General features: G+C 44.7%; 1 long non-coding RNA gene across 6 annotated transcripts in view; it reads left to right on the forward strand.

Annotated features, from left to right (window-relative positions):
- Nucleotides 1–12,459, forward strand: part of LOC103660072 — a 30,376-nt gene extending 17,917 nt beyond the window's left edge. For 2 of the 6 annotated variants that reach the window (XR_005836698.1, XR_005836696.1), the window contains 4 exons: nt 1,805–1,956; nt 8,062–8,167; nt 10,432–10,540; nt 11,266–12,458. This is a non-coding gene — a long non-coding RNA (uncharacterized LOC103660072). Of the gene's footprint in view, nt 1–1,804; nt 1,957–8,061; nt 8,168–10,299; nt 10,541–11,265 lie in introns of all 6 variants that reach the window. The other 4 variants (XR_005836700.1, XR_005836697.1, XR_005836699.1 and 1 more) reach the window with 4 other exon arrangements.
- The last annotated feature ends 2,643 nt before the right edge of the window (nt 12,460–15,102 follow it).

Genomic DNA, 15,102 nt, shown 5'->3' on the forward strand with positions numbered 1-15,102 from the left:
TAGGGAAAAAACGTAAAGGAGAAGTAGGGAACTCTGGCCAATTCCAGTGAGACTTTACCCATCAGGAAAGGAAGGGGTAGACATCCTGCAGGACTTGCCAGTAGGACTGCGTGGGGCAGCATCTTGTTAATGAAAGACATGGGGAAGAAGCAGGGAAGCAGGGAGACGAGCGAACCTGATCACAGCTTCCTCCCAACCCCCAGCAGCCGCCACATCCCCTGCGGCAAGCGGAAGGCCCAAGGAATGAGGAATTCTACTGCTGAGTAGAATATACAGATCCCAGATCAGATCGAGTTCTTAAAGATGTTAGCATAATGCCTCCATTTTCTTATCTGTATAATGGGTGTTATAATAGTCCTTACACCTTGGGTGGTTGTGAAGATGAAATAAGATAATCTACGTGAAGGATTGAGCATAGAAGCCCCGGACAGACAGCAAGCAGTGCACGAACGTTAGCGACGGTTAGTATTTCATGTTTTTTGTCAATAGATGGAAGTGTTAACAATTACTTCATTCATTACCTTATTTATCAGTGGATCGATCTGAATTTAATAAACACTTGTTCACTCCATTTATCATCAAATATTTACGAGATCTTATACTGTGCTGGTCCTAGGCTGGGCTTAGGAGATGCCAAGACTCATTTGGCAAGAAGTTTGAAGGCTAGTGGGAGAGAGGTGGGTAAAGAAAAACAGGACAAGACGACATGTATAAAGTGTCACAACAGATAGTTGTATGAAATGCTGCTGGAACCCAGAGAAGCCAGGAAGGGCTTCACACAGAAGATGCTCTTCGAACCCGATCCTGGAAGGTGAGCAGCCTGAGGAGTGTGGGCTGTGAGTTTCAGGGTAACAAAAACAGCTTGCAGAAAGGGCACAGACGTCCAGTTATAGAATAACCAAGTCGTGGGGAGATCGCATGCAGCATGACGGCCACAGTCAATAATACTGTATTGTACATTTGAAAGCTGCTGAGAGAGGGGCGCCTGGGTGGCTCAGTCGGTTAAGCGTCTGCCTTTGGCTCAGGTCATGATCCCAGGTGGGATCGAGCCCCAAGTGGGGCTCCCTGCTCTCAGGGAACCTGCTTTTGCCTCTGCTCCCCACTTGTGTTCTCTCTCACTTGCTCTCAAATAAATAAATAAATAAAATCTTAAAAAAGAAAAAGAAAAAGAAAGAACGTTGTTGAGAGAGTAGATCTTAAAAGTTCAAGAAAAAAGAGAAAAGAAACGGGAGTGAAGTTGTGAAAACGAAGGGGCTGGGGGCCGCGAGGCCTTTGGTGTGGGTGGTGCCCCGCCATCTGCCTGGCACCCCGCCCTGATTCAGACTCAACCTCTGGCTGGGGCTGCAGAGCCCCACCTGCCCCACAGCCCCAGCCCTGGGCCCAAGCCCGCTCCTGCGCCGAGGAAACACAGTGGTTCACCTTGCTCGCTCTCTGGTCCGGTGGGCTCTGGAGTCTGTTCCGAGCTCCTGCTTCACGGCCAGCTATGAGGCGTCCTCCTTATTCCTGTTACAGGCTCTCCCTGGTGTTCCAGTCCTAACAACTGACTTGGTCTCTTTCTTTCTTCCACATTTTGCCTCTAAGTTCCTCTGACACTGGAATTCTGCCTTTTCTTTTCCGCACTCCGCAGGGCTTGGGGTCTCTTCTCAAGCCCTGTCCTTGGCCCCGGGGCTCACCCCGGGCTGTTTTCGGTCCGTGGATGGTTATTGCCCACCAGACTCCTCCTCTTCGCCCTCCTTGGGGTGGCCTGCCAATGGCCTCCAAAGGGCTGATCTGCCTCTTTGCTCCCGTCTACAACCTGTTTCAGCTGCCTGCCAGAAGTGCCCTCGGAACCTTCCCATCCACAAAACTGGTTTGGCTCACCACTGATTGAATTCCCAATTCCGTGACTATTGCCAATGACGAGTGCATTACCTCGGTGTGAAAGGTACCACCAAACATCGGCTTTCGGGGACACAGGTATGCCATAAGCTTCTGTAAATTCCCCGTAAGAATTTGGACTTGCACAAGGTGTCCGGCAGAAACTATCAGAATATATGCTACCAGTGAGCCTTGGCTTTGAGGGCCCAGGCCTGTCTGTACTGCTGAGCTCTTCATGGCGCGTATCATCTTCCCCGACATCGCTCAGGGCATTAGGACACCAGTCATAGGCTACCAGCCACAACTTTTCAAAAACATACTTGGGACTAAAGTCACAAGAGGAAATGAGGACCATTTGGAAATTTGAGAACCCACATGTTCTCTGGGGGCTTTTAGGTTTTGTTTTGTTTTGTTTTGTTTTTTTCAGGAAAGATTGCAAAGTTTCAACCTGCTCTAACGCTAGCCCGTCTGCTGCTTTATTAGTGACAAGGGCAGCATCTTCTAATGCTCTCGTCTGAAGCAGTACTTTCCCAAAAAATTACAGAAAGAACTTTTGGATTTGATGGACCATATTTTGTCTTTTTTTTTTTCCTTTGAAAAAATAAATCCCAACTGGAGAGCATTTTAGAGAGATGCTCTAAATTTCTATGTGCATAGAAATATTCAGTGAGTCATGCCTAGTGTTGTAGGTCTATTCCGGTGCGTGGGGTTTCCAGAACAATTACATAAGTGTTAGCATAGCCAGGAACTTTTGACATTTGTGGCAGCTTAATGGAATTCTTTTCATCGTTGAAAATATCCTAATTGTTGTTTCCTTAAATTTAAAATGCATAAAACTGGTGAAGTAGTATAAATTGATTTTGAGGCATTTCTATCAAATGTGCTTTGTTGGCAAAGAGACTGAAGAAAATTTATTTGAAATGAAATACAGGTGATCAAGCTGTAAGAAATACAATAATCCAGTCATCCAGCAGAAATTGCCTTAGAGCATAAATTGTACAGGAGACACTGTCCTTTTCCGTCTCACAGCCATCAAGATTTCGTTTATAATCTCAGTGTCTGTAGCATATTGTTTACTAAGACAGATTAAACATGGGAGCTCTTCAATAATACGGCTTTGAAAATGCTGGGCATCCGAAAGCTACTAGAACACACCAATACATTGCTTTTATTTTTCAGAAGATTGCCTAGGAAATAATGGGATATTTCAAGTACCACCTGTGTTTGTGAAAATGCTCATTACCTTTTTTTGTTTATTTGTTTGAAGATACTCAAGTTCCAAGGTATCTTCCAATAAGAGAAACTAGAGAAAGATCCAGCTGGAGCTGTTACCAATTTGTCTTTTCCATCTCAAAAGTGAGCCTCCCCAAATCCAGGGCTTAGGGGCTTTCTAGAGAGGGGGAAGTTCATAGTTCTTGTAGATGTTGTGTGTCTTGCACAACTTCCCTACCGGCTTATTTTCCTGCAGATAAGAGGTTGTAGTTATGGGTGTCACTGTATTTATTGGTCCAAAAGACTGGTACAAAGGACAGGCAGGCAGAGAGGGCACTGACTCACAAAGGTTGCCGTCTGCCTGTCCCTTTGGAAGGGACAGGACAGTCCATCGAGTCCAACTCTTCACACCCGAGTGCTGTTGGGTTCTTTCCACATGACCACAAGCACTTGAATACCCTTCCTCTGTAGCAAAGCCTGTAAGCGCAGGGCACCCTGGGAACCCCCACAGGTGAGGCCGTGTGAACTGCGTGGGCTGTGGTTGCAGAGAGGAGAATGTAAATGGGATCAAATATAGTAAGTATGCTTGTGACATAGAGTCACCATTAGAGTTTGCCTGTTGATGTTGGACTGCTACGTGCCACCCAGGACTGTTTCTAAGAATCTGAACATGTACCCCGGGGCTTAGGAGAGAAGATGAAAAAAGGAATTTGGTGTCCTTGCCAAGATTTCTAGATAATGGGAAGGATTTTTTTAGGAGGAAATCATATTCATCCCAGGGCTGGGAGGGTGGAGTGGGAAGAAGACAGCCTTAGCGAGTAAGAAAATACTGCCAAAACCGAGGCTGACTCAGAATATAGCCTCTAGACCAACAGAAAAGAGGTGAGGGGAGCTGTCCTACTCTCTTTCACTGAAAAGCTCCTCATCCTACTCTCCATATTCCTGGCTGCCCACATCTGGTAGTCACCAAGTCCAACTAAGCTCTCTTACCTGAGTCTGGAATCCATCTTCCCCCTCTCCATTTCTCCAGCCTGAGTTCAATCTGTTACCCTCTTTCACCGGAATCACTGTGGTAGTCTCCTAACTGGTTTTCCTGCTTGCGATCTTCCCCCGACAACCCATATCTCATCTAGGGGATCTTTTATTGTTTAATAATGGGAATTTATTGGGAGTATTTCTGTCAACCCTCAGGATAGACCAGAAGACTCAGAAATTGATAGAAACTGGTGAGGTGTGGGGATGAGGTAAGTGTAGGAGCTATTCAACAGCGTTGTCATGTCCTGCCCCAAAATGAATGATTTTCCATCATTTCTGGGGAATTGTTTTCTAGCTTTCTATCCTCTTTTTAAGATTTTGATTCTAAAGAGTGAATATTTGTTCCAAGTTGGTCAGGTGGCTGTTTGTTGGTTAGTAGAGGGTTCAGGGCACCTGGATTTAACAATCTCACCACACTTTCCAGTGCGGGAGATGTCATCCTTCAAAAGGAAATAAAAATGGAATATATAGGGGCATCTGGGTGGCTCAGTCGGTTAAGCGTCTGCCTTCGGCTCAGGTCATGATCCTGGGGTCCTGGGATCAAGCCCCACGTCAGGCTCCCTGCTCAGCAGGGAGTCCACTTCTCCCTTTCCCCTCACTTATGCTCTCTCTCTCAAATAAATAAAAATCTTTAAAAAATTTTTTTTAAATGGAGTAATGACTGTTCAAAAATCAGCATGTGTGCACTATATGTTGATTATAGAAGGGGCACCCAAGTGCAATGGAAATATATTTGTTATCCCTTTGTTATATAAAGTTAACAAGATATAAGCTTGTTCACTTATGTCTCTTCACCAAAAGACACTGAGGTCATTGAAGGAGGAACCACGTCTTACTCATCTTTGTGTGCCTGACCTCTCACAGATACAGTAAATATTCATTGTACATTGTACGAAAGAATGAATCAATGTCCATTTAAATTAAAGCTTTGTTTTGTCTAGTCTATAAGTTTCTGGAATTACTTTATGGTCCCCCAGGTTTCAGTGATCCTTCTTCCTGACCTAACCTGCTCAACACTGAACTCAGTAGTACTCAGTCCACTCACCCTCTGGGTGGTCTCGAAGGGAGAGAGAGAGAACCAAGAGACTATATGTCAAATACAAGATTCTTTCTGCTCCCATTGAGCCATCTTTTCTGTCCCCATTTGATCTTCAGGAACTCCTAACATGCATTTGTTCCTGGGATGCTTAGTAATTCTTGATAAGTTGATATCTAACTATCTTACTTGACATAATACAATGAATGGAAAGAATGTGTTTTGAAATCAAACAGATGTCGTTTCCAATATGAACCTACCAATTACTAGCTTTATGACCCTGGATACTTTTTTTTAACTGCTCTGAATCTTGGGTTACACATATGTTCCCTGAAGATACTACAACTGTAAATGAAATAATATATGCAAAAACACTTGTCAAAATGCTTATCATATGGCAGGTGTTCAGGGAACATCAGCTCCATTCTGCTTTGGTGGCCAACAGTGACAGAGGCATGAGAGAAATTTGCAGTGCTGGAGTAGGTAATTTGAACTGAAAGGAAAAGAGAGAAAAGCAGAATGAACATAATGATTTGCTCTAACGTAAATCAAACTCAATTATTAACTTTTCACTGAACTATATGCAACATACCAAAGTTTAAAAAATGTTAAGAGTGCCTGGGTGGTTCAGTCAGTTGAGCGTCCAACTGTTGGCTTTGGCTCAGGTCATGATCTCATGGGTTGTGGGATCGAGCCCCACGTTGGGCCCTGCACTCAGCATGGAGTTGGCTTCGGATTCTCTCTACCTCACCCTCCCACTCTCTCTCTCTCTCTCTCAAATAAATAAAATCTTTAAAAAAATTTTAAGTGTGTTTAAGGCAGAAACAAGCCCATATATATTTCTGAAACAACAGAAGTAGATATTCCCCAGACTAGAACCCGCATGGGCATAACATTGGAAGAGATTTCTTCTCCAGCGTGTGGCGTCGTTTTGTTCCACTCTAGGGTGCACTGGGATGAAGTCCTGAGTATATTATAAGTTGCTAGCTACTACCAGCAGAGAGGTCACTTATATGGAAACCCCAAGACAGAATAGATCTAGGGCTGGAGAATCAGCAAGCATTCAAATGAGCACGTCGCCTGGGGGCGGGGGTGAGGGAGGGGCTCTGCTCAATAACTTTTTTCCGCTTCTCTGGAAGGCTCATTTTTTTGGTTTATCTCATCAATAAAAGAACGTGTTCCATTAGATATGGTATAATTAATTATGTGATGTAATAAAAATTATAGTGAGGTCGGTTCTAGAAAAATGAATTAAAGAAACATTGGCTATGACTGTATTTTTGTTTTCTCATTTAAGAGATCACAAAAAACTCAGGTACTACAATAGAAAGATAATTTGAGTTTCTCTCAAATTAAATAATAATAATTTTTAAAAACCGTGTTGACCTGAGGAGACATTAAAATCAACTCAGCAGCTCAAGAAGACGGCAGGATCCCCACTTCCGTCTCCAAAAGCACTCCTTCCTCTTGCCCACTTTCCTTGTTCTCCCCAACTCTAGCTGCTCACACATGGCAGATCCGTCCCCTGGGGAGGAGCGTAGGCTCTCCTGGTGTGGGGATGCCGGGTGTGCTCATTCAGGGTTGGGAGGTATGGGAAGGTATGAGGTAGAGCTGGAAGACAGTGAGCTAAAGATAGTATGAGCCGCCTCCACACCTCTCCCTGCCCAACGGCACCATGTCTCCCCCTGCCAAAGGGGAACCATGGTGCCACAGTGGCCTGAGGACAGAGAGGCTTAATTTTTCTTTGGAGAACAGCCCTTCTCTGAAAGGAGAAATGGCTATCAATCATGGTGCCTCCCCTTAACCCGGCCAAGGGGAGGATGAATACACGATTGAAGGGAGGTCTATCAGATGCTCTTGACCTGGAATTCTGATGTCAAGAGAAGTGACACAAAAACTCAGAATGATCCCAGGTTATTTACTCTGGTAGCAACAGCCAAAGAAAACTGCATTATTCCTAACACCTGAATTCCTAGAGCTTCTCTTACACTTTTATGAAGCAGATCCTCAGCTTCTCCTGTTCTGTGAGCTACTACTCTCTATCCTTCTAATAAATTCATTTGTTAATTGAAGATATCCAGACTTAGCTTCTGTAATTCCCAGCACCGGATTCGGACTAACATAGCTTCTCCGATGCTACAGGCTCAAATGTAATGCTAAGGGTCAAAATGTGGGAGGTGGGAGGAGTCACTGGGGGTCAAACATTTACTAAGGTACCAAGTTCGATTTTTCTCAAGCCATTCAAATCCCCTATGTTGGCTTTATGACAATCCTCCCAAGCCTGGGAAGGCAAAGGAGCCCCACTTTCCCAGGATTAATCTGGTTGAAATCACCAGATTCTCTGCTTCTGCCAGTGTAATTCCAATAAGCCCCACAGATTCTAACAAAAGGTCAGTGGTGCTGGTCCAGGTGGGTACGTTTAAATCAGTCTTGTAAGAGGCAGAGCCAAAGTCGCATGGTAATTATATAACAGATTAGGATGGAAAAGCAGCCACTGCAGTTAGGTCAATAGGCATTTAAAAAATCACTGCGTGGGAACCTTTTCAAACCACAACCCTCCATTAGGAGCCTACATTTCCCAGAAGATCCTCATTCCTTCATTTCGGCAGCAATTTCAGTCGGCTGGAACCACTGTTCTGCACGACAGCAACTGGAAAAGAAACCAAATTTTACTTTCCTATAAGCAACATCTCCTGGAGATGGCATTTTGTGTCCCTAAGACGTCACATGCTTTTGAAGTTATTTTCGGTTTTGGTTTGCAAAGTATCCTAAATTAGCAATAACCAGCCTTCTCATGGAGTTTAGGGAGGGAGGGGGAAGGCGTGCCTAGATAGGAGAGGAGGCCCCTGAAACATTTACCAGAACCCTCCCTCAATCTGTTGAAATTTCTTCTTTTTAAATTTTGTTTATTTTCGCTGCAGGTGCCCCTCCAACATCCAGCGTCTCCGGATATTCTTTCAGTCAACATTCGTTGAGTCCTTACTAAGTGCCAAGCACTATAATCTATACCAGGCAGCGGCAAACGAGGTAGGCAAGGGGCTTAACCCTGGGGAGCTTCTAATGAGATGCAAGGAGATGGAAACAAACATAATATCAGATCAGCTTGGCCCCCCGGGCCGCCCCTGGGTCTCACCAGTAGGTTAAGGGGAGTCTGACATCCTGACTTTCCAGGTAGAAATGGTTGTTATGTGTGAAGAAGCAATTAGGACAAACACCTCAGGCCAGAAAAGATCAAACCAGGCAACGGTTGATTGCAAGTAAGTTCAAAGAAAGAAAATCTTTCTGGGAAGGTCTTACTTCCACTGACATATTCCAGTATTTCTTTGTTTGGCGCATTTGGAATCTAGCAAGTACCTGGCCTTTGTAGAATGCTCTTGAGGAGGGCTGTGTACATATTAGCCTGATTTCACAGATGAGGACACAGAGGCTCCTATGGCTTTCCCAGGGTTCCCAGCTGGCTTCAGTGTGCCAGCCGCCGGGCTGTCCCCCTGTCTGGGCCATGCCACGGTAGTCACTTCTCTTCTGCCTGACTTGTCGCCATCTTTTTCATCTGGCACAAAGTCTTCCGCTACTGTGGGTTTGATCGGGCCCAGCCACGATATTTTGATTGGGACACAGAGCACGTCGTGTCCCCCGACGTGCGCACACTCCTAGAAAGTACATACCCCCATAATTTGCTACCATCATTGGTCAAAGATTATTATTTTTAAACCTTTCTGTGCCTGGCTCAGAGGACAACTGAGGAAAAAAACCACATTGCCAGTGGGGCGTTGGCCTTCCCAGCGGGGATGGTCACACAAAGCAATCTAGAGAGGACACTACAAACTTAGTTACTGTTTTGCATCAAACACTAGGAGCAGGAACACTGATGCCATATTAATCACAGCAACCTTTCCTCTGAATTTATAACAGAAAGTCTTGGCCTTCCATGACCCATTGGCCTGATTCATCCAACCCCATAAAAACTGATTAATTTAATGAGAGTAGGATAGAAACCACGCACAGATAAACCCTTGTTGTGACAACATGGCCTCTACTGTGCTTGCTTCAGCAGCACATATAGTGATACTATGTACTCTACTAACGAACGGTAACGCTTCTCTAACACCTGTTATAAGCCGGGGCCTATACTAAGTGTAATTCTCTCATTTAGTCTTTATTCCAACCTGTTCGGGTAGGAACTATTATTGTAACAGTTTTACAGATGAGGAAATTGGGGCTCCAAAGGGGAACTGTGTGCTCAACCATACAAATCTACGCAGTGGCGGGGGGGAGCCCCCGTGTTTGAAACTGGGGCTATCTGACCGCAGGACCCTCCTTCCCGATCACTGTTCCAATGACGGGTACAGACTATTAGAGTCAGACCTTCACCCAACTCCCTATCTTAGGCACAAGGCAACAGAGGTCCTGGTAGAGGAAGGGTCTGCTTAAAGTCACACAGTAGGTCTTCACCAACCGAATGAGACTTTACTTCCATGTCATCTCTCCCAACTAAAAGAAAAGCTAGAATGAGTCTTCGATATTTGCCTCCAAATATACAGAGGAATATCTTTGGAGAGTGGAAGCTGAGTCCATGCTGTGGAAAGTGGTGTCCTGACAAACTTACACTCAAGAATCCAATGAGGAGGTCATTCATTCAGTTATAAGAAACATTTCTAACCACTCGTAAAGGAACCATTTTCCAGCACGAGTCCCGATCCCACTTGGATGCGTTCTGAGAAGAGCGAGCCCGAGGAAGGATTATCTGTTTCATAAGAGTACATTTTTCTCAAGCTGTCAGGGGAGTCATCTTTGAAAAGCTCATAAGCAGAAAGTTAACTTGTAATAAGCTGATGATGATATTGCAGATTTTATTACTTTTGTTGTTTGGGCTGTCTTCCTTTTCTTCTTTTAAAAGAGCTCAATAATCACACTGGATGTTAACAATCCATTAGCTCTAAAAGGAACATTTTTAGTTCCCAGAAAACTCATTTTACCTCCCAAATCTGAACCTGTAAACACAAAAGCTCTTTGTCTAACAAAAAGGCTTAGTATTAGTTGCTTCCACAAGATTGGCCCCATTGATCTGAAACAACTACGCTTCTAAAAAAAACGTAGGACATTATCAATTCTAACCATTTGTCCGGGAAGCTACACTTAAACTAATGTTATTTATCCAGCTGGGTATACTGACTGGAAGGGAGCAGATCAAAGCAGTTGGTGATCGTGTAACATCTAAGATCTGTCCTGCTCATCAGTCAAGCCTGGACCCGTGGGCCTGCCGACCAACGCCTTCTCACATGTCCTTACAGGATGCTGCTGCGTGGACGGCAGGGCTACCTGGAACGGCCGCAGTCCCCTCCAAGGATTCCTAGGATCTCTTTTCAGGTCATTCTGTCGTTCTACGTAGTTTTCCACATGGTGAGCACACAGAAAGCACGAGATGAAAACACTGACATGCAATTTGCAGCAATGGACCCCTTGTGATTATTTAAAAAGACACACACACACATAAAAAGGGGTGCGGGAGGAGGCCCGTGGAACTGTGCGTGCCGCCCCTAGATGGGCCTGCCTCGGCCCTCTGCAGGGAGGGAGGCTGAGCCAGCATGTCCCCACGCCTGTCCCACCTCCTCACTCTCCCTAACGGCAGGAGGCAGCAGAAGGCATGGAGAAAAGGCACGCCTGGGGGGGACCAGTCCTTGTGTGTTCAGCGAAAGCATGAGGCTGGAGATGGGGGGGCCCACACAGAAGGAGGAAAAACACAAGATGGCTTGGCCAAGAAAGGAAAAATGGAAAGGGCAGAAAAATAAATCAATGAAAATACACATCACATCAACACAAAACCCACAGGAGGCATTTACGTGAGAAGCAAAGGAGGCAATTTAAAGTAGAGCAATGTCTGGGGCACCTGGGTGGCTCAGTCAGTTAAGCGTCTGCCTTCGGCTCAGGTCATGATCCCGGAGTCCTGAGATCGAGTCCCGCATCAGGTTCCCTGCTCAGCGGGGAGTCCACTTCTCCCTCTCCCTTTGCGGCTCCCCCTGCGTGTGCGTGCTCTCTCTGTGTCAAATAAATAAATGAAATCTTAAAAAAAATAAAGTAGAACGATGTAAAAGTGACAGGCAGTGCAGGGCTCCCTTCTCCCGCAGGGCTGCTTCGTGGGAGAATCCACTCCCGCCAGGGACACGATTGCTTTCTGAAGGATGCCAGCCTCGCCCGGATGCTTAGGAAGGTAAGAGGGAAGCGATTGCAGAGAACCTGCCGGCGTGCCCCTTCCCTTCCTGAGTCTGAAAGCTTCTCAGAGAACTTTGAAGGCTGGCAGCTCAATTTCATCAGGATTAAATCACTGAAACGACGATCATGTTCTTACACAGCGCAAATGAGAAGTGAGTCTGCCAGCGCCTTCCCTACAAGGTAATGACACGGGCTCCCTGGAGCAGCACCCCGCTTGATAAGAGGAGGCAGGAAACGTGGAAGTCTGGTTCATTGCTAATGTCTTCTAGGGACTGGAGTCCTGGAGGTTAAACAGGCGGGGTCCACAGCAGGTGTTCTGCACCGACAGCGCTCACTCGGCTCTCAGTTCGGCAAAATTCTTCCTATGCGGCATCCTAACTACATTCTATATTTAAGACAGCCGTTTTTCCTTAGGCACGCCACACGTTGTCTGCAAAAGGAGCTTGCAGAAACCGTACCACCAGGGACTTGGACTGATGAAACATCAGTTCGTTTCGATTTTGTATCAGTTCGGTCATTTTAGAAAATGTGCAGGTCCAGTCCTGGTTCAGACTGGCTTACCATGTGATTTATTTTCTTTAGACATCAATGTTAAGTCAACAGCGATATGTCACGTACCCTTGATATGATGAAATGGCTGCTTTACCCTCTGTAGGCGTCCTCCCCCAAACCCATAACGCTCATCAGACCCTGAGAAAGACATCAGATAAACCCAGGGGAAAGCGTCCTGTAAATTACCTAACCAGTAATCCTCAAACTGTCAAGGTCATCAAAGAAAGTCTGAGAGACTGCTACAGTCTGGAGAAGCCTAAAGACACATGACAACTGAGGAAATGTGGTGTCCTGGATGGGACCCCAGAACAGAAAAGGACATTAGGTGAAAACTAAGGACGTCTGACTGAAGTATGGGTTCTAGTAAATAATGGTGTATCATTTTTGATTCCACAGTTGTGACAAATGTGCCATGCGGGTGAAAGATATTAATAGTAGGGGAAACCAGGTATGGGGGATATGGGAACTCACTGTACTATCTTCACGGTTTTTCTATAATTCTAAAATTAAATGTTTATTAAAAATAAATGTTAAAAGTTAGTTTGGCTCATAGTTCTGCAAATCCAATCATTTGAGTCCATTTCAGGTTTCTACTTACAGTTGGCTTCAACTCCTGTTTCCAGGGTCCCATTATTACTGATGTTTGACCAAGAGGAAAATTGACACATAAAGATAGTACTGAACGCACAGTGAGGGTTCATGTGGTAAAGGCGAAATTTCTCTTCTAGAGCTCCTCTCTTTGCTCCTCCACTCAAGCACCTGGCGTTATGGGCCTCATCCAGTACGTCCTACAAGGGTGCTGGCTTATAAAGGAGTTTCAGGTGATCCCTTTTTAAGGGTCTGTGTCTTTCAATAGGATATTTTGGAATCCTAAGGGATGATTTTATAATGGTAGAATTCCCCAAACAAGAAGCACTTGGTTAAGGATAAAGAATGGCTCCACTGGCCCTCAAGCCCTTTCTAGTCATTGGGCCAGCCACTACTCAAATGACACAACGTCAGTCAGTCAGAATTAGGGCAGTGGCCATAAATCCTGATTTCTGAGGTCATGAGTTCCTGGAGTCTGTCAGGGATAACGTGACTTCTCGTCTCGCTACGTGCCATCCAGTCAGTGTGGGAGTGAGTCCTGGAGTCTGTGACAGCAGAAGACTGGGGTCAGCCTCCCAGAGTCAACCTGTACCTTGCTTTTTGGTCTTTAACAGCCTGAGATGTTGCCGCTAGCTATCTAACCAATTTCTGCAACTGCTACCAGGAGGATATGACAGACTTTGGACTCATAAAATCCTGAGTTCAAGTCCCCACATCCAAGTTTGCCACTTCCTGGCTGTTGGCCCAGGTCAGGTTACTCAATCTCACTGATCTTCAGCTTTTTCATCAGGAGCAAGACTGGTCGTTATACTGCTTTGAAGGATTGCTGTGAGGATTAACCACGTGCAGCATGCGAGAGCCCCTCGCCCAAAGTTTGGAATACAGGAGGTGCCGAGGGCCCTCCCCTTGCCCTTCCTTTCTCACACAGCCAGGACAATGGGGACAGGCATGGCCTGGACAGCTCAGCCCCTTCTGCAAATGGCGCTCTCTGTTCTCACGAGATTAGCATTTCTAATAGGATCAGGAATTCTGTTAATTCATTGATCATTACTCCTGAGGTGTGCAAATAATGTCTTCTGATTTGTGCAGAACCAAGCAAATGCTTTCTTAGGGTGTGCATTTATTTATTATTATTTTGTTGTCACTCAGTGGGAAGGGCCAATTTTATCCCACCAAAAATTGTCTGGGCAGCTCTCTTATTGGACAATGAAGGTCAACTGAATCCAGGAGCTGCGCAAAGTACACACAAGAAAGGGTTGTTCAAACAAAGACAGGGACTGTCTGCCAACAGGACATCTTGCTGCGTATGCTGTCACTGTTTTCTGTAGAACTGTGGGAACAAATAAGCAAGAAGCACAGTGCCTAGGAAGGTGAAGAGTGCTGGGGAGAAAGAAGCAAAACAATATATATATTTAAAATAAATTAATACAATACAATACAACAAAGTAAAATAAAATAAAATGCAAGTGGCCAGGCGGGGTGAATGAGGAAAGAACTCTCAATGCAGAGACCATCTGAAGGGGCAAAGGCTGGAGAAAGTTCTGACCTGAAACCCTTTTAGGGGCTCAGAAGGGGAAGCTCTCCCAGCACACAGGCCATTTATATTTCTGACTGGTGGCCTCCTTCACCGTAAATGTGATTCTGTCATGCTAAGTGTCTCAGGGTATTTTTCCTCCGGGACCTTCTCTTCTCTGCAGCATGGCCGACTACACCCTACAGTTTGCACCCAGCTGACAGAAGAAAGCTCCTGTCTCCTTGTAACCAGCATTAAAGTTAAACAACCAGACTCTCGATATTATTTTTCATGGTCTGCGTTATAACGTGACAGTGAAGCTATTAGGTAAGCCGTCATTTAGACCAAACTTGATCTTGAGGGATTCCACACAGATGTTGATACACTTGACCCAAAGGGGTCTTCTGAACCCCTGGAGGCGGGGGAAACGTGGATTTTAATGGTTTTACTGCTAAGTGTCCTTGCTGTATTATTTCAGAAAACTTTTTAATCAAGCAGCTATACATGTTTATGGTGAAAGATTTTGGCAGTGAGGACCAGCTAAATAAGTAAGTATTACCGTTATCAACCCATGATAACGTTGCTGTTTTTTTCTTTTAAAACTCTGTTTACAAAAAATAAAAATGAAAAAACTATGTTTACATTTTTTAATATAAAAGTTTAATAAAAATGTGAAAAAGAAGAAAAAAGCGTCCATAATTATTCAACCTTGACTACTATCAGAAATCTGATATTTTTTTTCAGGTATTTTTTCCATCTCTACGAATCATATTCCTTTTTTCACAGCGTTGCATATTACCACCTGTATGCAAACCGCATGTACGGTTGAGTACCAGGACACTTTACCTGAGGTTGCCACAAGTTTTTCAGGGTTACATGGTTTCTCTCCAGAAATCTTTTATTTCTGAAGTCACTAGTATCACAGACTAGTTGTACTGTTACTTATATTTAACTATTCCCCCATAGCTTGAAGATAGTTTGCTTCCAGATTTTGTTGTTAAAAATACCACTGTATCAAAACAGTACAACCCTACATTTAAAAAATTTTTTTTTAAGATCCTGGAAACTCTATGATCTTGTTACCTCAGTTGTTTTGCTT

The sequence above is a fragment of the Ursus maritimus genome, unplaced genomic scaffold (genome assembly GCF_017311325.1).
Source record: "Ursus maritimus isolate PB19 unplaced genomic scaffold, ASM1731132v1 scaffold_21, whole genome shotgun sequence".
Lineage (NCBI taxonomy): Eukaryota > Metazoa > Chordata > Mammalia > Carnivora > Ursidae > Ursus > Ursus maritimus.